A 27,827-nucleotide genomic window follows, 5' to 3' on the forward strand; every position below is an offset into this window, starting at 1 on the left:
AACCAGACTGTCTGCGTTTGAGTCCCAGCCTCGCCACTTAATTCCAGGCGGGCCGCTTGACTTCTCTGTGCCTCGATTCTCCATCTGTGAAATGGGGATGAGGGCACTGCCTCCCTCTCAGCAGTGTGGCGGGTGACATGAGTTGACTCGAGTGACCTACTGAAGCCAAGGAGCTGGCACAGAATAGCTCTTCCAGTTGTGATGATGTGGTTAGTCATGCCCTGCACACACACGAATCCTCGGTCAGGATCCTTCGAGGGTCTGCTTTCCATAGAGCACGTCTTAAAGAGGGGGAAAACACCTCCGTCCGGTGGTTTATAATCCCGCCTGCACTGGGAAAGGGCGAGAAGAGGGAACGCTGAGAAACAACCCCGTAGGGGCATCTCAGCCTCTGAAAGCGGTATGGCAGGGAGGGCTTCCTCCTCTTGGCTTGGCCGGGCATGGCCCGCCAGTTGCCTGACGTCTGTTGCAGAGCCGGGCCTGCTGCGGACGGCTCTCCAGCCCGGCTCCCTGCCAACGTCATCGTGCAGGGCGGCCAGAGCCTTTGGAAGCGGCCTGCGGAGAGCCTGCCAGGGTTCAGTGTGCTTGCACGCTTGCTCCCCAGTTGCGAGAAGCAGTTTTTACGTTTCTGCCACTTGCCTGACCTGCTGCGGCAAAGCAGCCCGCCGGGGAGGCTTGGCATCACTGCCTGGCACCGATGCCCATTCCTTCCTGGCATCGGCCTGTGCCAGCAGGAACAGGGATGGCGCCAAGCATGCAGCCATGGCTGTGCCAAGCGGCTCCACTGCAGCGGTGGCCTGAGGATGTTTGACACTGCCCGGTTGTCGTTAAAATGAATGCTGAAGACCCCGGATGGGTCTGGCCATTTCCTTACAGCTTCCTGTCCCCAAGCAGTAGTGACTTTGTGGGTCAGCTTCACAGGCATCTATTATCCAGCTGCCCGAATCCAGAGAAAGTATAGTGGCTACGACACGGTGATACCCGGGGAACTTCTCCTTGAGGAAGTCCTGAATCCAGAGAGAGAAAGACGTAGAGGCAGAGGGGGGAGAGGCGGGAGAGGTTGAGGTTGAGGTTGAGACGTAGAGTGCTTTGGCATCAGTCAGCCCTGGATTCAAGCTCAGGATCCCTCACTTCCAGGCCAGATGACGTTGGGCAAGTTACATGATCATTCTAATTCTCAGTTTCCTTATCTGTGAAATGGGTATAATTGTGTCTAGCTTGTGGGATTGTTATGAGGAGTAAAGGAGATAATGAGTTATAATGAACAGTTTCTAGCACAAAGTAACTATTTGATTCATGCTAGGTGTTGCTATTACTTACATATTATTATTAATAATATTCTCACAAATGCTTGGCCTGCCAGGAAAGGTAGTATAAACCAGTGTTTCTCAAACTTTAATGTGCATAAGAATCATCAGGAGAGTTGGTAAAAATGCAGATTTCTGAGCCCCACCCTCAGAGATTCAGATTCCATGGGTCTATTTCTAACAAGGCCCCCGGTGGTGCTGGTCCACGGACCACACTTTGAATAGCATTGGTATAAACCACAGAACAGCGTTATCTTTCCCGTGACCGGTATTCTGAAGTGTTGAAGGGATGGATGCAATGCGTTTCATCTTAGCTCCTGCCCTCAACTCCATGTAGAATCATGTGACTTTTACCTGACTGCAATTCCCATTCCATTAGGCCACAGAATTAATGCTTCGCATTGTCCTAAGTGTTGATAAGACAAGAAGGCAGAAGCTAATGCCTAGAAAAATTGACATCACCAAGAAATGCTTCGAGCTTGAAGGCTGATATCACTGCTGAATCTAAACACTATTTAGAAGTCAGCGTGTATTCCCGTCACAAAGAAGTGTGGGTTTCCCTTCTCCAGGGAGGCAGATGGAGCTGATGACCGAGGGAAATGTGCTCATTGTCTGCCTCTCTTGCACAGTGCTTGTGCAGAGGGGAAAATAGGGGAGTTTCAGAAACACTCTCGAAGCGGTTCTTGATTTTTTTTTTCTTTTGTAGTTAGGAGACATGAAAATCGAATGCGGTTGCTATAAAGATAAGGACTGCACTGCCCCCGGTGTCTTGTCAGTTTTCCCTGACATCTTCGTATGTTGGTGCCTTCACTCAGAGATCAAGATTTTGCTCCCTTCTCAATGCCCCCCCTGCTGTTTTCTTTGCACACCAGAGGCTCCTTCACTCAAAAGTGCCTGGATTCTGGGAGTCTCAGAATTTGGGTCTCCCTGAGGACAAAATGCAAGAGACAAGGAGCTGGAGGACATCCAGAAATCATGGTTTCTCTTTTGTGATTTCTTTGCACATTTTCCTAACCGTCGACAATGAGGAAATATCACTTTTATAATCGGAGAACCTAGCTACTGTTTTCTTTCAGTCAAGAATGATAATTCTATACATAGCCTACAATAGCTAGCACTTCCTAAGTGCTTTGTCTCAGCCAGGCAAACACTGTGCTAAGTGCTTTCATGTGTAATATCATTTAATTCCTGCCACAGGTTGAATGAGATTCGAATCATCGTCCCTGTTTTACAGATGAAGAACTGGCGCTACAAAGAGGCCAAGTACCTTGTTCAAGGTTGCAGGGCTAGGCAGCGGCAGGGACAAGATTCAAATCTGACAATTTTAATTCAGTTTTTAACCATGATGTTTTGTGTATAATCACAACCATGTAAAATACATAAGCCAGGCAAAAATTCTGGAAGGAAATATATCAACCTTTGACGATGATTTGTCTGGATGGTGCAGTGGTACAACGGTGCGTTTTTTCTTCGGTTCTGATTTTCTAATTATTTTCCCAGTGACTGTATGTTACTGCTTTACCATAAAATACACTTATTATTAATTGAAAGAAAAATCACTTAGGTCACTCTTTTTCTTCCTAGTTCAGTGTCTAAAGTCATTCCAGGCAGATGATCTTCTGTTGTTCTGTGAAGAGTCCCAGGGACACAGACTCTGCAGGGCTAGTCAGTGTGGTTAATCATTTTGTAGATTTACCTACGTGAGGCCCCAAAAAGTGGCTGACTCCATTATCTGGAAGGAAGGACTCCTTGTAATCATGTGCTCTCCCGCTGGGCGGGGACCTGCTGTCAGGAGCCTCTGCCCTTTGAGCTCTTCCTCCAGTTGTTTCAATGAGCTTCTGCTGATCATCCAGATTCCTGTTTAGCCATCTTCATGACCCAACGCCTGCCGCAGAGAGTTGGATGGCCAGGGCTAGAGATCAAGCTCATGCCCTTGGCCTTAAATCTCAGCAGCTTAAATACAATAGGTATTTACTGTGTGCTCAGCTAACAGTTTCATTCCATCGTTTCCTATTTCCCAGTTTGTCAGGAGATCTGCCACCTGGTCATTCTGAGACCAGGCCTCTCCACCTTTTGGTTGTGCCTCACAGTCTTCTGCTGGGTCCTCTAAGTCTGGTCGACAGGGCAGTTTCACCCATGGGAGATGTCTGTGGGCCAGATCTGGAGGTGGTGCTGATCACATCTGCGCATCAGTGCCATTGGCCAGCTCTCAATCACACGGCCACCCTAACTGCAGGGAAGGCTGGGAAATGTAGTCCAGCTGTGTTTTGAGAAGGAAGAGGCAACGAGTCCTGGGGAGCACATAGCAGCCTTGGCGGCAGGCACATTCATTTATTGAATGGATATTTTGGGGGGTGTCGGGCCCATAGATGCTATTCGCATCCTGTTTGCTGTAGGCCTGAGGCAGTGTTTGTTGTCTTTTGTCTTTTCGGTCAGAGCCCAATTTGGAGGGTCTTACTCTAGACTAAGTAGAGGTCACTGTGCGTGACTTCGATCTTTCGGGGGAATGCACAAGGCGCTGTTGCCCCTAGAGACACCCTGGTTCCCATATCAATCAGGATTCAGCCCGGAAAAGAGCAGCGATGCTGGCTACCTTCACAGAGGCTGTTGGTTAAACAGGCATTTAGACGTTCCTTAAATGCCTGTTTAACCAACAGTAGGAGACTGACAAGTGAAGCAAAGACCACCCCCAGGATGGGGGGAGCAGGGGAAGAGGGCGAGGTTATCAAAACTTAGGGGTTTGGAGGTGATACCCTGCAGGGCTGAGACGCAGAGCCCCGAGGAGGAAATGCTGCCTGGCGAGTGCTGGTGTCGCAGAGGGGGCACAGTGAGGCTTCTGGGATTGCAAAACACCAGACCAAAACAAAAAAAAAAACAAAAACAAAACAGCTGGATTCTGGAAGCGGTAGCCCCGCCCTCATGGAGGGCTGTTTCTAAGGGGATGCGCAAGGGCACAGGAAGCAAAGGGAGGCTCGCCTCCCCTCTGCCTCCATCCCACCGGTCTCCCTCTAGCTCCCCCTACGGGCAGAGCCCAACAGGGAGCCAGGGGTGAGGCAGCAAGGCAGAATGCAGAGCCCAGCGGGGCATCACAGAGCCCTGTATAGAAAGGGTGGCTTCGGAACTGAGAGACAATAACTTCATAGCTCGTGCAGGGGCTTTTGTTTCAAGCTCACACAATTTGTGTTTTGGTTATGTGGTGCAACCATGGTAGAATCTCAAAGGATCACTAGGAGAGACCTCTGAGTATAATCTATTTGTTCCTTCACTGCTTCACTAAACACATATTATTGGATGCCAGGCACGTGCTTGGTCCTGGGGGACGAGCCTTGAATGAAGCAGTTCTTGCCTACAAGGAGCTCCTACCACACACACACACGCATGTGCAGACACACAGGTGTGCACACACACAGGGTGGCAACGAGAGGACTAGGGAAGCACTAAAAGCCATCTGGGCTTGAGAGCAGAGAGCTTTGTTCTTCTTGGCTGCCTCTGCTGGAGGATGGTGTGGAAATGACTGTAGCTTTTCTTGCTGGAGAAGAAAGGAGGAGAAAGTGGCATTTAACGCGTCCTTGGCCTGGCATGGAGATCATCGATTGTTCTGCCTGGATTTGCTCTCCCAGCAAGCCATCTTCCCGATCAGGGGGCAAATCAAGTGGAGGTTGACCTTGACTGAATGGACTGAGAAAAGTATAAAATAAATGAGGGCAGTCAATGCGTGTTGGCCCCTCAGAGATGTCTGCTTTCCTCCCTGGGTGTGTGGAGGAGGGCCGCTCCTTTTATTTGAGTCCTTTAGGCATTTGCCAGAAAGCACTCGAGGCTAAACTTTTTCTAACACATTGGGAAGGCAATCCATGCTCTGTGCTTCTGTGTGAGGGGAGAAAGAGGGCCCTGCAGGGATGAGCTGCAGAGATTGCCTTTTTGTGGCAAGTTTTCCACACTCACATCCTCATTCGACATTAATTGAGCACCTACTGGGTTCTTTGCCAACGACAAAGAACAAGCCAGACCCCATGGCTTTGAGTCAGTGGATGGTGTATACAGTTGAGGCTCACCCCACCCTTCCGATCCAGGAAAGTCAGAAGTCATCCACACACCCCCTTTTACATGTAACAGGTGTCATGTTGCAGAGAAAGCCTGCCCTTAGTTATAGGACTGAGGGAAGCCCTCTAACCTCTTTGGGCCTCTGTCTTCTCATCTTTAAAATGGGGAGTCACATTAGGTTAGCTCAGTCCAACCAGTGTTGATCGAGGGCTCACTCTGTGCCAAGCTCTGTGTTATTTCTAGGCTGTACTGGTGACCCATTTAATTTAGCATTTCTGAGATAGTCCTGAGTTCAGATAATCTGATTCCTCTCAATAACGACAACTTCTAAATATATAAGCAAATGTGATGTAATGTTTTCTATTTTCTGTAGACTTCTTAGCTGAGTCAGAAAACAGTGAGGTCAGGTGTTAAAGCAGTGGTGGCCGTGGGGCTGGAACGCAGGTGTATCTGTTAGCTTAACTTAGTGTAACTGTAACTTAGTGACTTAGAGCCACACACACTTAATCTTGCTGATGAACCTGTAGGTCGACTGGGCAGATAGGGCAGATCTGGCCTGAACCGGCCTGGCCAGGCCCGAAAGTTCTAGGATGGCCTCAGTCCCAGGGCTGGGGTCTCAGCTTACACAGCCGTGTTGGCTGGGCTCGGTCTCCACGCGGTCTCTCGCCCTCCAGGAGGCGAGGCTGGGCTTGTTCACACTGCAGTAGAAGGGCCCCCGGCAGCAGGAGAGGGCAAGCCTGGCAGCCCCAGTGCCTCTGTGCGTCTCTGCTTGAGTCTGCTTTGCTCCTGTCTCTTGGACCAAAGCAAGTGGCAAGGCCCAGCCAGAGTCAGCATGAGTGGGACCGACCCAGAGGCCATTTTGCACAGTTTCCACAAGAGATAACAAATGCCAGGACCTTTGGGCAGTTTGTTTTCATGCGGGGAGCGGCGAGAGGGAGGCCAGCTGTGATGGTGTCCAGGGCAGGGAGCTGGGTGAAAGGAATGGTGGGGGTGTTGAGAACCAGGAAATCTGAGGCAGGACCAGAGTTGACAAGTGAGATTTTGTTTCTGTGCCAGCTGAGGTGCTGATGGTTTCACCCCACTACCATCCAACAGACTACTCAAAGTCATTCAACACATATTTCGAGAGCACCATCTATTTGCTAGATCTGCAGATTCCCTAGGGCAGAGGCTGGGGTGGGGGCAGTAATGTAGTAGAAACATATGACTTCTTGACCCAGAGATGATGGGAGAAGAGATGAAGGAGAGGCTTGAGACTCTGCTAAGAGCTAGAGACGCACGTGTGTACCCACAAACAGGTGCCACGTGCACCCGCACCCATGCGCATACATATGCATGCTTGGGCCCACACACACATCGCACATGCACGATCTTCCCAACAGCCTCAGAGGACTTCCAGAAACCCAGCCTAGGGGATCTGTGAGTTGCCAGATAGAAAGCAGGCTGTGGAGAGGAGAGGAAAGAGGCCGGCACTGGCCCCAGGGGAAACCTCCCCTCCTGCCCTGGAGGTGAAAATAGGATCAAGATACCACCATGCTCACTCTGCGTAATGATTCCTGAAGTCCATTTTTGTACATCATTACTTGTCCCATTTAAAAAAAAAAAAAAAACCCAAGGTTGACACATGTCTGTTTAAATTAACTTTCTCATCTCTATGGACAAGTCTTCATGCTATTAATAGAGAAGCAGGGGGGTGTGGGGGAAGAAAAGGGGGCAGGAGACCTATTTAAAAAGGTTGCAAGATGAGTAGGCCCCTGGTTAACAAACAAAAAACGAAAGCCAGACTGTATGTTAGCATCAGAAAAGCAACCCACTTCAGCGCCTGCTTTCTATCAGGGCCCACTGTGGCCGGGCGGTGGCCGGGGCCGGTTCCTTGGGTGGCTGAGATGCCAGGCCCGGGAGCTGTCCCTGCCACCCCGCTGGAGGGGCTGAGTCTCTGAGTCCCAGCCCGGGCCCCAGCACCCACTGTTCCCAGGCGCACGGCATCAGCGAGAACGTGGACCTCATCCTGCTGGATGATCAAGAAAGACAAGCTGTCGGCCGACCCCCTGACCAGCTCAGGGCTTTCCTCTTGCTTATGTGTAGAGGTTTTCAGCTGACGCAAGCGGCGGCTTGCAATCCCAGCACTCAGAGGCTTTGCAGCAGCCTCTGCACTGCCGTGAGTGTGCGAACACGTGTAGCCCGACAGCTCGGTCCCGTGTGGCGGAAGCGACAGGGGGCTGGGTGGCCGCGGCTGCTGGAGGCCCTCGCAGGAATGGCCACCGCTGAATCTCCTAGAGGAAGCTCAGCAGCATTTGCTCAGAGGTGGAGGGACCGCTGGTGTCCACGGGGGGAAACCGCTGTGGGGGTTGCTGGGGTGGGGGGGGTGGGGAGAGAAAGAATCTGCAAAACCCTTAAACCCCTAAAAGGAGTGGGCCGCATCTTCAGTCTGGAGGAGGGGACTTGAACAAGGCCCCTTGAGTCCGGAAGGGGTGTCTGATAGAGACCACGAAGGATTTGGAAGAGATTGAATTCATTTATTTCCAATGGAGAACTGAAGTTTTGATGCCAGGCATTTGAGCTGCTAATCACAGAGCTATGATTTTTTTTTTAAGAGGTTAAAAATCAATGTAAAGAAGAAGGTACGGAGGTGCTTTCTTGATAGCCCAAGCATCCAGAGACAACGAACAGTTTTCCCTAGTTCGCTCGCCGTCTGCCGTGTACATTTGTGCACACACACGTGCCCACACACACAGCCCAGCTCGAAAGGCAGAAAGGATTTGCTCTCACAGGACATTCTGAGCTTGTGCCTGATCACACACTGAACTCTTCCTTTTTAAGCATTATAAACCTTCCTTGGACTTGCATCACCTCTCAGGGACCCAGGGAGACAAAGGTTTTATTGTTTGGGTGCTTGTCAAGGTTCTGGCTAAAGATCAGGCTGCTAGACGCTTGGGTTGGCCTCTGGTGGCCCCTTGGTGTGGCAGCAATGAGCAGTCAAAGGCAGCATGTGGCCCAGGGCACCTGGCTTTTGCTGTCACTTAGCCATGGGGTGGCCATTGGGCACCCATGTCTGGAGCTCATCTGCTCCAGATGAAGCCAAGTGGGTGCAGCCTACCCCAACACCCTGAAGATCTGGAGCTTAGCAAGGAGAGGTCACACGAGCCGCCACCGTCTGGTCCCATGGATTACTGCAAGAGCCTCCTAATGGTCTTCCACCTTCAGTCTTTGCCTGCCTCTAGTCCATTCCACACCCAGATGCTAGAGAGTCCCTTGCAAAGAGGTCAAATCATGTTCCTCCTCTGCTCAAAGCTGTCCAAAGGTCACCTGTCTCACCCAGGGCAAAAGCCAAAGCCTTCACTTTGGGATGACCCACAAGGCCCTGTGGGATCTGGCCCCCGAATGTCCCCCCTCCCACCTCCCCCCAACTCCCTCCTGCTCCAGCGCGGGGCTCTGGCTGTTCCCAGAACCCTCCAAGCACGTGCACGTCTGGCCTTCTGCCTGTGCCGCTGCTCTGCTTGGAGCACTCTGTTGCTGGACATCTGAAGGGCTCCCCCCTCATCTCCTTCACGGCTCACCTTTCTCGGGAGGCCCTCCTTTCCTGAGCACCCTCTAGGTTCTCCAAATCCCCTTCCTCACTCCCTTTTTCCCTGTAGCGTTTATCACCGGCTAACAAATGCTGTATCTCGCACGCGTGTGTTAGTATCTGCCTCTCGGACGAGAAGGTAAGCTCTGTGAGGACAGAGATTTTTGTTTCTTATTCAGTATGGTACCAGCAAGGCCTGGTCTGTCCGTGCTTGGCACACAGTAGGAGCTCAGTAAATCTGCATAGGAAGAAGGAACCCACACTGGAGAATGTATTCCAGGATGGCATTCAAATCGTCACTCAGAGCCTGGTGCTCCCACTGAGCTGCAGAAGCCACACTCCTTCTCCCCCTGGCGACTAGCACGGGCTGCATGGCGTGTCTCAGGGAGGCGGTCTCCTTCCCCGGTGCTCTTGGCTCTTAGTTACTCCCAGGAATGGCCAGAGCTGTCTGCTCCGCTCTTCTTCCCGTGAACAAACCTCTTGGAACAAGGAGGATGGCCCATTTCCATGGCATCTATTAGAACTCCTTGGTCTGGTGATGAGGCGCTTTCCCTGGGACATTGCCTGAATTCCCAGCTTCACAGCGTGCGCGCGCGCACACACACGCGCGGGCAGTCCAGTGGAGCACGGTGGCCTCTCGGCGTGCCTCCCTGATGTCCAGACATCCCTCCCCTCCCCGCACCCCTCCACAGATGTCCCTGGCAGTAGCCTGGGCCTGACACACTGCAGCTGTGGGAGGAGGCGATCCTCAGAATCACTGTAGTCCTTCAACACAGGGTGCTCCCAGCAGACGCCAGCAGACGTCATATGACATTTTCTGTAATAATATCTGCTGTTTATAGAGTATCTGCTACGTGCCAGGTGTTTCACCCATATCTTCAGTCTTTACAAGAATCCCCCCAAGGAGGCATAATTATTCCTCTTTCAAGGGGTAACTGAGGCTCAGAGAGGTTCCAGGACTGGTCCAAGGCTGATTAGGAAAGTAAGTAGTAGAACTGGGTTTCTGCCAAGGTCTGGTGCTAAACACCACGTACCACACTACCTCCACAGCTACCGTGTATGGTAATGCAGGTTGTGCACTGCACGACTCTGAAGGCATCGCAAGTGACGCCCTCTGGAGTGCACTGTCTGCATGGCTGTACACAGCCACCTTATCTGCTGGGAATAGTATTTGGCTTGGGAGACCAGTTATGTCAGTTAGGATGCATCATACCTCAAGGAATAGAAAGGCTGAGCTCTCGGGGGGATTAAACAAAATGGAGTTTTCGTTTTTCTCACATAGCCAAATGTCATCTGGAGGTAGCTGGCTGCAGAGATTGGTTTTGTGGCTCAATCATGCTGGGTTTAGTGTCTCAGAAATTCTCTTGGCCTTTTCCTCATGGTCGCAGGGTGGCTGCTGTCGTGCAGAGCATCACATCTGTATTCTAGGGAGAAAGAAATTGGGGAGGGGGGCCTCAGTCACATCTGTTCCCTTTTTATCATGAAAGCTAAACTTTCCCAGACCTCCATCTCCACCTCCCAGAAGATCTCTGCTCCTGATTCATCAGCCAGAGCTGTGCCACAGGACTATCCCTAGCTGTAGACTCTGAAAGACAGTATTTTAAATTTCAAGGCTTTGAAAGGAAAGACTGCAAAGGAGAGGGTTGGGGAGGGAACTCTGGGACAACTGTGCCGGCCACACCAGTAGTTTTGATTTCCTGGCCAGAAGCATTTCTAGCAGACTCTGTGGCCAGCGATGACCTGTTCTTTATTGGCCATGCCAAGCCAATAGGACTTATTTGTCCTCCTGGGCTGAAGGACAAAAGAGGAATCAAAAGGCAGGAGGATGCTCTGATATGGTTTGTGACTCCGTGAAATAGGGAGTGATTCTAGATCCTTTGTACTCAAAGCATCATTACCATCTGGGAGCCGGTTAGAAATGCAGGATCTCAGGGCCCACCCCAGACCTACTGGATCGGGATGTGCACTTTAGCACAATCCCCCAGTGATCTGTGTGCACGTTACTGTTGAAAAGCACCGTTTCTAGAACATAGACCCAGAATAAGACTTCCTTTCTGACTTCCACCAAAGTTCTCACAGCCGTCAGCTCTAGGATGACCACCTCAGGTTTGCCCAGGACTGTCCTGGTTTCAGTACGGATAGTCCCATGTCCTGGGAACCTCCCCAGGCCCCAGTCCTGGGCAAACCACCCTGTCAATTCTTTTCTATGGGGTTCTACTCTCCCTCTGCCTCTACTAAGGCCCAGCCTATAACTAAAAGGTGGGAAGCCTAGACAGCTTCCTTGGAGAAGTCAGGAAAGATAGATAGAAAGCCTTGCCTTTAGAATATGGGGCTGAACAAGGCCTGAGGCAGGACTTGTGAGCGTAGGAATATGGCAGGGCCCTGTTCTCCTGGCAAGGAAATGGTTAAGAGCCCTGTGGGCTTTTTATCCTGGTGGTTCAGAGGTATCATTACTGGACTTAATAGTATATCAACAGCCAGCATGAAGGGGCTTGGGATTAAGAACCTGGTAACACAGCAGATTAACTCTTTCCTCACTTCTTTCTTCCACCCCTTCATGTTTCTTTCTTGCTTCTGCCAAGAAAACAAAAGAGAAATGCCCAAATCCCACACAGGAAGCACTTGTCATGAGTAGCATTGGTGACTCAGAGTTCTTTTTTAGTCCTGCCAGCCAAGAGCAACAGGAATGAGCCGGAGTGATCTGATTTATTAGTGGAAAAAAAAACAACTTTTCCTGACCTTGAACCTCCTCTGAGTCCTCCCCTTTCTGCCTCCCAGCCTCCTTTTTCGTGCCCTGGGCAGCCCATGTGGCTGCCTGAAAAGCCCTGTCTGGGGGGCCCGAGGGATGACTGATGTCTCAGACCTCATGCTCCCTTAACAAATATGTGCCCCAGGCCTACTGGAGTAGGAAAGAGAAGACTGGGCCTGGCTCCCGAAGCAAGTGACACAGTGTAACACGCTAGAACTTCTGTATGCTCCCTCTAGGAGGGGACGAGAAATCCAAGAGCAGCTGGGGCAACTTGAGATCTTTGATTTGGTTCTTTAGTTTGGCCATTCTGATTGTGAGCCCAGTGGCTCATGGGAGCTTCGCAGACCTCTCCCACACTGCTGAGGAAAGAGAGTGCTTTTCCCAGGGCGTTAGGCCAGCTTGCCACAGGCCACTGGGTCCGTATTTGTCTCCTTCACCACTTTGCTATTTGTATGAGGGATGTTTTGGATTCAGGGAAATGGTAGACCCAGGAGCCTCCCTGTAGAATTTGCTGGGCTGCTTTGGACCCTTCTGCCATCTAGAAGGACAGCAGTGGGGTATCAGTGTAGTTCTTAGTCCAAGCTTCTGTTCCTGAGTTTCTCCAATGCCTTTTCTCAGAACACTGTACAAAGAGCTTATGGATGTTCCATATTCCCAGACACAGGCCAGGGCTGTGGAGAGACACAAGTCATTGCACAGATGACAAGGTGAATGGAAGCTGACATGTTAGGCCCCATTTGCCAACAACAGACAAACAAGGGCAGCACCCACCCAGTCTCAGCCCTGGACTATGGAAGCTCTCTGCTGTGGAGAACTCGGATCTATAGCACAGTCAGCCCAACAGGACCATTCTGGTAGCAGCCATCGCCCGCTGACTGGGATACGGTGAGATGCAGGACTGTCTATTGTCTGGATTCTCTGTTGTATTTGTCCCTAAGAATTTGCAGCCCGAGTGGAAGACCCGTGTTTCCATTTGCAGTACTGTAAGGAGCAGCTGTTTGTAAAGGGTCAGTGGCCATGTTTACAAATGTGGTAACCGTCAAACCTCTTCCAGTCAGAAGACCCGTCCACTCAGGGCATTCACTGTGTTGATGTTGCAGAGGGCTGCGTGAGGGCTGGGCAGGAGGTGGCAGGGGCAGGCGGTGGACTGTTATCTTTCAAACCTTGGTTTGGGTTTGCTCCATGTTCAGTAGTTCATCTGTCCTCTCACTAGACAGCAGTGACCGATCAGAGCTCGAAGGCCATGGGTCTCCATTCTGTGTTCCTGACTACCTAAAGCAAGTCTTCTCACATTGGAGCATGCGTAGAATCACCTGGAAAGCTTGGCAGTGCCCGGATGGCTGGGCCCCACCCTCAGAGATTTAGATTCAGTGGGTGTGGAATGGGGCCTGAGAACTGACATTTCTGTGTGTGGTTTTTTTTTTGGGGGGGGGGGTGGGGGAGGGAGGGACAGAGGGAGAGAGGGAATCCTAAGCAGGCTCTACCCGCAGCATGGAGCCCATTGCAGGGCTCGATCTCATGACCTCGAGATCATGACCTGAGCTGAAATTAAGAACCGGACGCTTAACTGACCGAGCCACCAGGTACCCCGGAGAATGGACATTTCTGACAAGCTCCCAGGTGATGTCAGTCCGCTGCTCCAGGGACCACACTTTGAGGGGCAGTGACCCAAAAGAGGTGCCAAAGACTATGATCCTCAGTAGCTCCCCCTGAGCACAGGTGGAATATGTCAGGATAAGAACTCGGCGCGCTGTCCACCTCTCCTCTTGAGCCTAGCTCCAAAGTCCCCCGCCCTGGCTCCTCATTTACAGAGGGAGCTCAGACACCATCTTGGAGTATGAAGCAGGAATCCTGTGTGCTGGGGGATTAGCAAGGCTGCCCCCATACTCCCTCTTCCATCCACCCCCCAGGGGACCTTGGGGGCCTGGGAGCTCCTGCTGGCGCTGCAGTGGCAGGCAGCTTGCATCTGGAGATACGCCCTTCAAATTACATTTGAAATAATTTATTTTCACATGCAGGGGAGAAATCACATTTGGTCTAGATTCATGTAAAGAAAACAGAGATTAGATTTTTTAAAATGTGTTGCTGGCAAGAGAGAAGAGTAGACGGGTTTGGATAAAATACACATTCTGTTGAACCTGGCCTTCAGTCCCAGACTGCATTTTAAGGGGTTTTGGGGTAGGCTGTGAGGGAGAATCAAGCCTGGATTTTATTTTCATTTTTTCTTCTTTTGAAATACTTCCTAGGTTGAGGCCAGGAGCAACAGAAACATCTGGACTGCAGGAGAGATTGTTCCTAGGATTTCGAGCTTTTTGTGTCTAATCTGTAGGGGCCTGATTTAGAAGTCTCATCTGAGGGGAGAGAGAGTATTCTTTTGGGCTTTCTGGCCAAACTCTAGGTCAGGCTGGGGAAGGCAAATGAGGGGAGGCTGGGATAAGAGGTCCCCATGCAGAGTGAAGGTCACGCAGGCCCTGCAAATGGCCACACGTCAAAGGCTTCCTCTGTTAGACCCCCCGTGTGGTTGAGGACCAATGTCAGGTTTAAACCGATCACAGAGACAAGAGAAACAACAACAACAACAGCAGCTCCCGTTTATTAGGTCCTCACACGTGCCTGGCTGTATGCACATCATCACATTAAGTCTTCACTTAGCTGCACAAAGTAGGTATTAGCAATTGTCTCCAGTTTACAGTTGAAGAAACTAGAGAGAAGTGAAGGAGTTTCCCCAAAGCCCCACAGCTGTGCGCTGGGCCAGGCTTAGTTTAGGCAATGATTACCATCAGTAGCATTATCATTATAAAGAGCTCTAGCTGTGTGTGTTCAGACTTACTAGGTTGAATCACATAAAAGAGCTATTTTTGTAGGTAAAAAATGGCTGAATATTGGCAATTTCATATGGTTTAACCAAATATGTATACGTATATGGATGCATTGGTATATTAAAGACTTGCATTCCAGAGTCTGGTTTGAGAGACTGGTTACATCGGAGGAGCAAGGAGGGGCATGTGATCAGGTGGAATACAAGAAGGCAGTCGCTTAACCAACTGAGCCACCCAGGCGCCCTATATTTTTTTCTTTTTAAGGCTTACTATAAAATATTTCAGACGTGTTGTGCTAGGTGGACCTGTAAGATGTCCCCATTGTTCCTCACCTCCTGGTACTCATGCTAAGCTTCTTGTGCCTTTTTGTTTTAGTTATCTGTTGCTGCATAACAAATCACCCCAGAATTTCGTAGCTGAAAACAGTACCCATTGATGATCTCACAGTGTCCGTGACTCAGGAATCTGGGCACAGCTTAGCTGGGCTCCCTCTTCAGGAACAAGCTGCGTCAAAGTGTTTGGCTGAGGATGCTGTCCTCTCAAGGCTCAACTGGGCATGGATTTACTGATGAGCTCACTTGTGTGCCTGTTGGAGGGCCTCAGAAAGTTCACTTCCAAGCTCACTCATGTGGTTATTGGCAGGATTTGGATTCTCATGGGCTGTTGGAGCAAGGGCCTCGATTCCTCACTGGCTGTTGGCCAAAGGCCAGCCTCAGTTCCTTGCTCTGTGGCCCACTCCATAGGGCAGCTTACAACATGGCAGCCAGATTTATCAGAGTGAAGACTCTGAGAGGCAAAGAGGGGGATGGGGTCACAGTCACAGTCTTTTATAACCTTCTTATGAAAGTGATATCCCATCATTTGTGCTGTATTCTATTCGTTAGAAGCCAGTCACCAAGTCCAGCCCACACTCAGGCTGAGGATTGCACAAAGACATGAGTACCAGGAGGTGAGGAACAATGGGGACATCTTACAGGTCCACCTAGCACAACACGTCTGAAATATTTTATAGTAAGCCTTAAAAAGAAAAAAATATAGGGCGCCTGGGTGGCTCAGTTGGTTAAGCGACTGCCTTCGGCTCAGGTCATGATCCCGGAGTCCCGGGATCGAGTCCCGCATCGGGCTCCCTGCTCAGCAGGGAGTCTGCTTCTCCCTCTCCCCCCTCTTGTGCTCTCTCTCTCTCTCACTCTCTCTCTCAAATAAATAAATAAAATCTTTAAAAAAAAAAAAAAAGAAAAAAATATATTTACAGGTAAAATATAACTGATTGCTGGCATTGTAAACTCTCTGATCCTCAGTGGTGGCCACATATTTGCTGCTAAATCTTGGCTTCTGCTTCCCACCCCCATCTGATTCTCTCCAAAGCCCATTATAATCAACAACAAAATCAATTAAGGATGTTTTTCTTATTACTGGATTTCAAGAGATGTCAGTGTCCTACCAAAAGTGGTTTTCATTTCTTCAACTATACCTTTGCTAAGTTGGTAATAGCAGTACATTTTAGAAGTCTGTTCTCTGAGGTTCCCCATTGGCCAGAGCAGTGGGATGTGTATGAGCTTTGCAGCCAGAGAGTTGAATCTTGACCCCTGCTCTACCCCTGACCAACTAGGTGACTTTGGGAAAGTTACTTACACTCTCTGAACGTTATTCTTCTCATCTGATGAATGAGAGGAACGACACCCATCTCAACGATTCCTGGAGGATTAAATCCATGAGAAAACACATGTAAGTTGAAGGGCAGTGCCCAGCACATGGTAGGGACTGGACAAGGTGAGGAAAGGTTCTTCCAGATCTCTTACCCACCTCACATGCTGTTTATTACTTCATGAGTGGGCTGGGCAAACTGTGTTTTGGAAGGTGACAAGTTTGGGATGCCACAAAAAGAGAGTGTTCCTCATGGTTTCTCATTTGATCCCAAGATTATTTTCTTTGAAGTTTGTTTCATTCATTCTCTGATTCATTTGTTCGTTCCTATACTCATTCATTCAACAAACAGTATATCGTAAAGAAAATGAAGACCAGTCTTCTTCACAACTCTAATCCCTTTTGATTTCCCAGGGGTGGGAAAGGGAATCTGAGTTACTTGTGAGTTGTTACTCGTGTCCAGTTCAGCAAAAGCATCAGAAGTGGCTCAAATCTACCTCTTCTCTGTGTGGCTGCCAGGAAGGGCTGTTCCATCGAGTGAAGATGTTCCAATGAATGCTGGCCTTTGGGAGTTTTGCTTCGCCCAGGAGAGGAGCTAATTCCCTGAAGGAAATGCAGCACCATGGGATGGGAACCCACATAGACCTGTCTTTGTGGTCTTACTCAGCGTGGCTTGGCAGACTTTCATGTTGATTTGTAGTGGTGACTTGTGGATCACAGGCTAGCCACCTGGAAGGGAGCTTCAGGATTGGGTTTGCTAGACTCTCCTGCAACTGAAAGAGTCATTTACCTTCTTTGGACTTCCAGTGAGGTTAAAAGAATCTCCAAGTTCAGAATCAGGCAAAAGCTCTCCATACCTTGCTGTCCTTGGGAAACCCATGGGGTTCCCTCAGTTCAGCTCTCCATGTAAGGAAGACTGTGCAACGTGTACATCTTGAATCATCCCACTATTACATGATGGGCAGCCTCATGATATCAGGGTGACGTAAATATTCTCACTTGCCAACTTTAACTCCAACACACAGTTCAGCACGGTGGAGGCATGTAAACACACTTCAAACAGCCTTCGGCTTGAAAACAGACTCCACTGGTCTCAGCATAAAGATTTGGGAGGGCTGAATGCTCCCTTCTTTTCTCTCTGCCTGGAACAAAGCCTCCTATTGTCTTTCAGGTGATCACATTTTTTAGCCATTCAAATATAAGTTTGTTCTTAACCACTGAATTCAACTGTAGGGGCCCACTGTGCTGCCTCAGCCTGGCCGAAGGAGACTTGGGGGCAGCACAAGGTAACAGTCCGACCCAAAGGCCTTTTTCCACTTGGCCCCCCAGTGGCCTTGAAATGATGGCGGCCTTCAGCGTCCTGAGAACAATCTCTCAAAGTACTCGTCCGAGGAGAATGTCACCCACCCCCATGCCTGTCCACCGGTTCTGCTCAAGAGTAACTCCCATGTCTTTACAAGTAGCTCATTCTCTTGGTAATGCACCTGATGCGAATGGATGTCCAATGAGGCCTGGTTTATAGAGAAAGCCTTGGGCATCCCTCTGCCCTGCCAAGTTGGTCATCCAAGGCATAGGGTCAATGAGCCTTGTCTTGCTCTAAATTCCCTCGAATTTCCCATTGACACCATATACCTTGGCTGAACAGATGCCATTGCTGTGTAGTGGGAAACAGTATCTGTGGTGATAGAACAGGCAGAGAGAGAAAAAATTTCTCAGTCCCAACCCCCATGGGCCTCTCCTCTTACTTTTACCAGATCACCCACTGGGGAGGGGTAGAGAGGTGCTGTGTCTACTCCATTGCCTGGGAATAGGAAGAGGGTTCACACAAGTCTCAAGAGTGTATTGAGATGCAAAGTCCCCTTTATAGGGCCTTGGAGGGAGGGAGAGCACGGTGGAGCCCTCTTTCCTGCATTCCCAGCTTTTGACTTTTCCAGGCAGTAGGTAGAGTTCCTTTGTGGTCCACACATATGCAAGTGTGCATGTGAGCGTGTGCATAACACACACATACACACACACACACACACACACATATCTTGTGCCTTCTGAAAGTGTGGCTTGGCAGGGCTGGGTTCAGGATCGGAGAGCCACCCACTTCTTGGTGCCTACCTTTAGAAAATAAATGACCCAGGCTCATGGGTGAAGTTTTAATGAGAAAAAGGAGGCACTGAAACAGTCAGGGAAGAGACCCTTTCCCTGGCGACAGAAACCATGATGTTAACCTCCCAAAATAGTGCAGTAAATACCGAAAAGTCTTAAGGGTTGTGAGAAGGAAGATTAGGGAGTTGGGGGCACATTTGTCTCAGGATGATATGGGGGATCTAACTGTATATCTTGGTCAGGAACAGAATCCTAGACCAGATGAACTAGAGTCTGGAATTTCTGGCTTTTATCTTTCCTGATATTTGTTCTCAGCCTTTTCCTTATGTGTGTGTGTGTATGCGTGCATAATAGAGAAAAACCCTACACTATTGCCCCAAATGGTAGATTCTGTAAAGGGGTTGTGGATGACTGTCTTCGTGTGGGTTCCCCAAAAGGAAACCCTGAGACAAGGGCTGAAGTGCAAGTAGTTGATTTGAGAGGTGAAGGAAACACTGGCAGCAGAGTGGGTAAGGGTGTCGGGGAAGGGAATAAAGCCATGAAAAGGTTATTGAGTGAATTACCACTGGGAGCAACTGGAGCTGATTCCCAAGGGAGACTCTGGGATTTAGTGTAGAACATTCAGAGTGCTCCCATCTGAGGGGTGAGGGAGCTGGGGTATTAATACTCCAACTTCCAGGAGTCATTTGTTAAGAGATGCTCCCTGGGGGCGCCTGGGTGACTCAGTCATTAAGCGTCTGCTTTCTGCTCAGTTCATGATCCCGGGGTCCTGGGATCGAGCCCTGCATCGGGCTCACTGCTCGGCACGGAGTTTACTTCTCCCTCTCCCACTCACCCTGCTTGTGTTCCTTCTCTCGCTTTGTCTCTCTCTGTCAAATAAATAAAATCTTAAAGAGAGAGAGAGAGAAAGAGGGAGAGATGCTCCCTGGGGATTGCTAATTCCCCACCATTTCTGGCCAGGCCTATGGATAGCATGGCCTTTCTCAGTTATGGGGAGAGAAAAGCCAGGCACAGCAATGCAGAGAGTGGCCTTTGGAAGTCAGCAGCAATGCACCCAGGTGAGAGGTACAAGAGCTCTCCAGAGGGCACTGATGGTGGTTGCTGAGGTCCTATGGGGGTGTGCATGTGTATTGTTGGGGAGGGAGACTCTAAAAATATTCCTACCCTTTAATAAAATGTAATCAGAGATTGGGAATAATAAACAAAAAAATGTTTTAAAGAAGGAGAGCTTTAAAAAAAAACCAGAGGTTAGTGGTGTGGGTTCCATGGTATATACATGTGTCAAAATTAATCATACTGTATATTTAAAATCTGTGTATTTCACTGTATGTAAATTACACCTACATTTAAAAAGAAGCAGGTATAGGGCGCCTGGGTGGCTCAGTTGGTTAAGCGACTGCCTTCGGCTCAGGTCATGATCCTGGAGTCCCGGGATCGAGTCCCGCATCGGGCTCCCTGCTCAGCAGGGAGTCTGCTTCTCCCTCTGACCCTCCCCCCTCTCATGTGCTGTCTCTCTCATTCTCTCTCTCTCAAATAAATAAATAAAATCTTTAAAAAAAAAAAAAGAAGCAGGTATAAAATTCCAGATCTTAATACCTTTCAGTAAACTCCTTAGTTCCTGCATATTTGGGGTATCCTTGCCCAAACCCCTACAATTCTTCTTGGGCCGTGGACCAACAGTTGAAGCCTTTTCTCTAGAATTTCAGTCAGGAAATGTTGAAATGGGGTGCTGGCAGATCAGTGTCTTGATCTCTGGGTAGCGACTCCCCAATAACAAAGCAGTTCCTTCAGCTACTTCTGTGCCATGGTTTGGGCCATGCCACCCTGGCTTAGGTTCTCCTTGCGACTGTCATGTGCATTTTGCAAGGGAAATGGCTACGAATTCCATATGTGAGGCCACAGGTTGAACATCTGCAGCGCAGAAGAAATCAACAGAGAAAGGGTCTGATCTTACGAATTAACCTCTCCGGTCAAGCTAGCTGAGTCCACCTGCCACAGCTGGGTAGGGAAATGAGGATGAGGTGATGTTTCAGGATGGGCACCAGGCCAGGTTCGATTTCAATGCCGGCTGTATAGTGTTTGATGGGTGAAGCAGATTCCCTCCAGCTCGCTGGTATCACCTGGGACCAGCCTCAGCTACACACAGACAGGGGCGGAGGTGAGACAGGCACCAGTAATATGGAGGCCGTCGGGCCGTTCTGTTCTTTCTCAGACGACCCAGACCTGAGGAGGTGGGCCTTCACAGTGGCGGGCCTTTCTAATGTGACTTTTCAATTAATTGACTTGACGCTGTTGGGTAGAGTGCCAGAGGCTGAAAAAGATGAAAGGTATCGAAGAGGAAAAGCTTTGATGTCACTGCAATCCTGTTCAGATTCAGAGAGGTTTTGGGGGGAACTCTATATCTTAACCACAAAAACCTCACAGGGTTGATCAGTCACGCAAGAAAATTTTCGTCATTCTCTGGGATTGGTGGGTGATGAGAGGTTGGATGGAAAGCCAAGAAGGAAGGGTGGCGTGTGGTTTCTGGGGGTGGCAAGTGTGTGTGATGGCAGGAGGGGTGGAAGAGGAAAGGCACGCGCAGAGGGGCAGTGGTATGCTTATTCTACAAAGTTCGGTGTCGATGTGTAATTTTCCAACCTGTTGGGTTCTTCCAGACTCATTGTCTAAGTCTTACTGTGTTTGTTCCTACAGCTAATCTAATCTGGGCACATGAGCTGATATCACCAGGCCACTTAGATACACACACACACACACACACACACACAAATGCACCTTGGCACCTTATTCACACAAAATTTAAATAATCCGAAAACTCCAGGAAGTACAATAACATTGCAGGCACGTAATGAGTAGAATTTTAGAAGTAGACAGAAGCCTAGAATGCAACTGTATTATTTTCTGCTAAAGATGAGGAAATGGAGGCTCGTACTGGGAAGTGACCGCTCATCCACCTAGACCAGGGTTTTCAACTTGGGTACAAGTGACATTTAGGGCACACTAAATCTTGGCTATGGTGGACCATCTTGGGATGTTTGGCAGCATCCCTGGCCTCTAACCACTACATGCCAGTATCACCTCCCCCTGGTTGTTACAATCAGAAATATCTCCAGACATTGCTAATGTCCCCTGAGGGGCAAAAGCAGCCCTGGTTGAGAACCACTGGCCAGATAGAAGCCTAGTGGGTCCTCGAATCCAGCAGTCACTGTAGTGCTCTGTGTGACTTGGGGGTTTCACGTGATGACTCTTGTATGGCTTCAGAATCCCGGATGCACACTGAAGTAGAAAGATCGCACGGACACTGTGCCTAGAGGATCGGCAGCGTTCGGACGCCTGGCCGGGACATTTGTCTTCCAGGACATGCATTCCCTCACAGCTCTAAATCACATGGAGTTTTTCAGCCTGTGCTCACTTAGAGCCCATGAAATTGCCATATTTTTTTTCACGTGGCCCAAATGGTCAAATATCAGCCGTTTTTTTATGGCTCCCCCTATACACACAGACTTGAAGAGCTATGCCCTGAACACCTTCTGAAACCCCCTAGTTCTTGAATGTGGAAATGTTTGTTTAGGTGCATGACTTTCCTCAGTCGCATTTCTAAGGCGAGTGCAATGTTTTCCACGGAGAGCCTCATACCACAAGCTAACCACATTGCAAAATTCCCCTCAAGATTTCTCTCTCACCCTGCGGTACATTAAATACGGCCACACATTCTTTGCAGTGATTCCCATGAAGAGGTGGAGTCTGTTCTCCACCCTGTTGAATCTGGGCTGACCTCGTGACTTACTTTGAGCAGTTCAATGTGTGGGAGTGGTGGTGTTCGAGTGCCAGAGTCTAGACCTGTAACAGGCCCGGCAGCTTCCGCCTTGGCCTTCTTGACCACTGCCCTGAGACTGCCCTGTAAGGAAGCTGGTGTAGGTGACTAGAGGATGAGTGGCCCTGTGGAAGAGAGCCAAGGCACCCCACTAATGGCCAACACTGCTAATGAGACATGTAAATAGGGCCCTCTTGGACCTTCTAGTCTGCCAGCCCTCTAGCTAAATCCAGTCAAATGGGTGAGGCCAGGCGAAAGCCACGGAAGAACCACCCCCCAGATCCACATGATCATGAGAAAGAGTAAATCATTGTTGGAAGCCAATAAGATTGGGGAGGGTTTGTTATAGAACAGTAGATAACTGATACATACCTCTTGGCAATTTTATGGCTTTTAACAACCTATTAGAGTATAACTTCAAATAGTGAGCAGCAAAGCCATGCTCCCCTGGACTGCTAGCGGGTTGGCTGGCATCACTCACAAGCCAAGTGTCCCAGGCCCTCACACCCGCCTCACAGGGGGCACCATTCAGTCCCATTCTTCAAGAATCCTTCTGACTTCCGTATTTGGAAGCCATGAGAAAGGGTCAAGAATGCATGAGTAAAGCCATGTAAAGGTCAGGTGCCTGCCCTACGGGATGATGACCTGCACGGCACGTGTATGTGGTGGATGCCTCATGTGTCCAGCTCCTGTGTATCCACCACATACAGATGTCACCCCTAGACACCTAGTGTAACCGTGCTCAGGGCAGCCGTGACCCATCTCCTAGGCATGGTTGTATTATTGAAAATATCTTAAGCCTCTGTTTCCCACTATTAGAGTTTGGAAGTGGGTATTTCAAACTGAGAATTTCCTCACAAATGGCGGGCAATAATTGACTTTCTACCTTAATGGTTTCATTAACTATCTCTTTTGATCTATAGCAGATGCCTTAGGAAGCCCTTTCTTTATTAGCTAAGAAAAACTGTAGTTAGTGCTCATTGCAATAATTCTTTATGAGTTATTTTTTACTGCTGCACACACCAGCCCCCACTGGACTCTACCTACACGAGAAGAGAAGTTCTGTTTTTCTCTTTGCTCATGGCATCCCCAGCACATAGCACAGGGTTTGGTTCCTGGTTGTTCCTCAATATATTTGATGGGTGAATGAATGAATGAGTAAATGAATGAATTCTCGGAGATGAGAGCTGGAGGAGAGCTTGGAATTCATGACCTTCCCTCTCCTGCTCTGCTTGATGAGGGAGGACACTGAGATTTGGAGATAATTAGCATTTGTTTTTTTATTCCAGGACTTTATTCCTTTAAAAAGCCACTTGACACACCTGGTTATCCCATCCGTCACAGCCTGTGATTATGGGAGAGGAAAAACCGAGGATTCCTTCTTGGGCTCAGTGGGACGCACTAGGAATATCCCTGACTTTGGGCTGGCCTCGTGCCGCTGAGAGCCGACTTCTGCCCACCCCGCTAGGCCCCGTGACTCCCTGAAGGGCTACCAGGCCCACCGGGGTGCTGAGCGGCCACCAGATGTACCTCTCAGAGTTACATTATTATTACTGTTCTTCTGCCTGTCAAGCCAAGCCCTTTTCTGTGCTCTCGAATGTGAAAGCAAAATGGCCTTTTCTGATATGAAGCTAATAATAGGTCTCATCTTGATTCTACTTAACACTGAACTGAAGATTTGGCCTCTAGGGTGAGGCTTATAGTTAATTCATTTACTTTAAAAATAATTACAGAAGCCACAAAAGAAATGTCCCAATGCGGGCCAAGAGTGGTCTGATTCTTGGTGTTTCTCAGTAACCCGCTGCGTGCTGGGTGCTTGAGAGAACGAGAACATGGCACCTCTGTGTGAAGGCCTGGGCAGAAGGCGATGCTGGAATGGAATTTCTATGCAGTCCCTCTGGACAGGAACAGCTCTGCCCATCCCCCCGCGGCCGCTCACTTCATTTTCTGAGATGACCTAAATGAGAAAGACAATTGCCTTCCTTCCCCCTCGGCTCGGTCCCCCACGCGGACACACAGGCTGGGTCCCTGGCAGACTGCGCCGGGGTCATGTGCTGTCTCATCTACTCAGGAATGAGCTATAGCTTCGAAGGGGAAAATAAATAAACAAGCGAAGTGCACCCCTGCCCTTTGTCCAGGAGGAAATGGATGAGTTCCCCGGCTTGCACGTCCCCTCCGAGCCGCCATGCCCCCGAGCCCGGGGAGAGGCCAGCCAGTGAGGAGAAGAATGTTCCCAGCGGTGTGCGCGCACGTGCATGCGCGTGGCTGTGTTTGTGTGAGGGAGACAGACGGGGTGGGGAGGAGAGAGCAGGAGAAAGAGGGAAAGGAGCAGGGAAGGAGAAGGGGAAGAGGAAGGACGAGGGAGGGAAGCGGAGGGAGAAGGTGAAAGGAGCTAGCTGAAAAGAAGACAGAGGAGGCATTCAAATAGTTCCAGGTGTGAATCAAGCTGCTAAAAGATTCTTTTCCCTCCCTAATTTCCCTTCCTCTTCCTTCCAGAAATAGTTGTAAGCCCCCCCCCCCACCCAGTCGTCCTGTCTGACTGTAAAATACACTGAAGAAGCCCCAGCACGAGCGGCAGGCAGTTCTCCCGAGAGGCCGCAGAGCAGCCGAGTGTCTCCCTGGCCGCCACCCTGCCGTGTGGCTACCGAGGCCGGGGAGGCTGGGAGGCCGGGGAGGCCAGTCCGCCTTCCCAGCATCCCGGTGAGCTCATGCAGAACGCCGACTTGTGGCTGGGCACACCGGCCAGAGCTGTCCACGTCTCCACTCTCCAAGTCCCAGAGCGGCGTGTCGGGGAGTTGTCCCATTGACAAAGCGGTCCCGGGAGGCCTTCCCCCTCCAGGCAGGCTGCACGAATGTTGGTACTAGCGCAATGGAGAACCCATATGGTTTGCCATGTGTATTATCACTATTTAGGGTAAAAATTAAGTGAGATAATCTATATCAAGCATATGGCACATGGTAAGTGATCAGGAAATATTAGTTCCGGTTATCCGATGTCACAATAATAATAGCTAACAATATTTTTAGCACTGTGTCTAAGCAAATCTTAAAACGCCCTTGTGCCGCTTCATCCCCTAGTGACAGATGGGGAACTGAGGCCTGGAATAGTCCCAGTTCCCAGGACCTAGACACGAGGATCTCCTTTACTGTGGCTTCCATTCGTCACTACAAGAGGCAGGGACAACACGGGCAGAAGAGAATTCACTCACATCCGCCTCCTCCTCTCCGTCTCTCGCACCACCGCCCAAGACCAGGCCACCACCTCCTCTTGCCTGGCCCACAGCAGCTGCCTCCTCTCTGGGCCCTGTGTCCACTGTTGCTCACTGCAGGCCATCCCGCATGTAGCCGTTTGGCACGCAGCCGTCACAGGGCCACACCATGGCCTGCCCCTCCTCCAGCGCTTCATTCCCTTCCCATTGCGCTTCGAGTGAAATCCAGGCCTCCTGAGAGGCCCTTCCTGACCTGGTGAGGCCCGCCCACCTCTCCGGCTTCGTGCCAGGCCACGCTCGCCCAGGCCCAGCGCGCTCCTGCCACGCCGGCCCATCACCAGCTTTTAACCACACACAAGCTCTTTCTTACGTCAGAGCATTTGTACGTGCGGTGCCCTCCTCACTCTTGTTCCCCTCACTCCTCCTTCAGAACCCTGCTCTGACTTCAGGGTGCCCTCTGTCCCCATCTTTCTGTCTCTCAACACCTTCTTTTTCTTCGCCGCTCTTCTCACAACTGAGAAGTATTTTCATTTGTTTGATGAGTTCCTTGCTTTCTCTCTGCATCCCCCACTGAACTAAGAGGTCCGAAGAGCAGTGGCCATGTCTGTCTGTGTTGTTTGCCGTTGTATCCTCAGCATTCGGCAGGGCCTGCCTGGCTTGGTAGGTGTTCAGAAAATGCTTGTTGACTCACAGATGGCTGTGTATCTGGAATGTCTGATTTGCATATCTGGGGACATGATAGACTCTGGCTAGGGATCACCTTGCCTCACTTTCCTGGCTGCCGAGTCTGATTTGTACATGGTCACCTGCCATCTTGCACTCCAGACCTGAGCGTGGGCCTTTCTCGTTCCAGACAGTTGTACCCTTGTGGGAATCTCAATGCACAGAGGCCACAGATCCACTGCACAGCAAGAAAAGATGGTGTGTATTGCAACTGATTCTTCGGCCTCGTGGCACGGTGCAGAAGGAGAGGTAGAAGGATACTAGATGTTCAGTAGTTTTCTTAGTGTCCAGAATATCCAGGAAATGCTATTCCTTTGATGGCATTTATGGAATACCTAGGATGCTCCTCCCTCACTGTCCTCAGCCACCTGAAATGGTTGGATCTAAGACCCACAGCATATACTTAATCACGGAGATATTCACCCTCAAGTAATTTAATATTACAGCATGCGAACCAGTAAACTAATTAAGTGGGCATTCGAGAACTTAGTTTTGCATCATTGAAGGTTACTATCTCCCTTATGCTACTAGAGACATTCTCTGATAAAGGTAAAGAGGTGGATAGATTTTGGTCTCTTACCACCTTCCAGACATTCCTTCAATTTTTCTCAGAAAGATCAGTGAGGCAAATCTCATTTTTTTCCTTATCCTCCCACCTTTGTCCCGGCTAAAGGGTGAACTATGGGAAGATCTCATGGGTGGTGTTCTAAACAACTTTCTCTTGATTAAATAACCCTTCTCCCAAGGGCTACTTGTGTGGTTTAAATTACTTGAAAAACAAAACAAACAATCTGGGGCAAGAGAATCAATTTGAAAAAATTGGAGGTTACCAACAGACTTGCCCTGTGCAGCTGGGAGAGATGTGAAAAGCACAGGCTCCAAGCACCAGAGAGGATAAATAAGCGTGTCGCAAGTGCCATTAAGAAAACACATCTGCACACTGTCAGCAGTGAGGATAAACACATGATTGTTTTCCCTTTTACAAGGAGCAGTGATGAGGAGAGGCGACTTGATGGACCCCATCCAGGTCTGTTCAATTTACATCATCTTAAGGTTGAGGGATGGGCACTTATCCAGCCTTGAAGCATTCCCAGAATCTCTCATCAGAAGGAAATCTTCAAAGAAAACAAATAGTATACTCATTCTCCTCCCAGTGCAGACCGGCAAGCAAACAAGGAAAGAAAGAAAAGGTTATCTATCTGGTGGACCTCAGTTGCTCGAGGTTGGGGTTTTAGACCCAACATCCTTCTCTGGGTTTCCTCTTTGTCCTGATTGCCCTGCCAGTGGGAAGAGCCAAGGGAATAGACCTGGATATCCCTTATAGCTGCTGAGCGGAGCCAGTGTTTCTTACCTTAACCCTGACCCCCCAAACTTCCAGGGTCCAGCAACTTCCCCAGTGTCTCAAGAAGCAGCTTTATACATTTTGATGAGCCATCATGAGAATTCATGAAGGAGAACCAAGAGCCTAGGCAACCGTGATGGCTCCAACGAAATCTTCATGGACCTAATTTGAGAGAAGGTTCAGATACACCGGGAGATGAAGACGAGCCTGGGAGATGCCAACAACGGGGAACCTCCACACTCCGTATTCCTACGGTTTACTGGTAGTTTGCTGTTTCAATTTTAGGTGGCATCTTCTTCATTTTGATTAGGTCAAGTACTTCTTTTATTATGTGCCTAAATAAGAGAATATGATGCATATCTTAAAGCAGCTTGGACTCAACAGTCTATACACCCGTAGCCATCTAAATTTCAAAATTTGGTCCAAAGTGAATTATAGATCATTCCAACCTTAATTTTTCATACTACTAGAAAGCGGCCCCACAAATACCAACACCTCAGAAATCATTCACATTTGACTT

At 49.5% G+C, this 27,827-nt stretch overlaps 1 protein-coding gene across 3 annotated transcripts in view; it reads left to right on the forward strand.

The window, feature by feature from the left end:
* Positions 1 to 27,827, forward strand: part of NHS (NHS actin remodeling regulator) — a 347,530-nt gene that overhangs the window by 159,696 nt on the left and 160,007 nt on the right. The window lies entirely within an intron of this gene.

Source organism: Phoca vitulina, unplaced genomic scaffold, assembly GCF_004348235.1.
Source record: "Phoca vitulina isolate PV1807 unplaced genomic scaffold, GSC_HSeal_1.0 scaffold55, whole genome shotgun sequence".
Taxonomy (NCBI): Eukaryota; Metazoa; Chordata; class Mammalia; order Carnivora; family Phocidae; genus Phoca; species Phoca vitulina.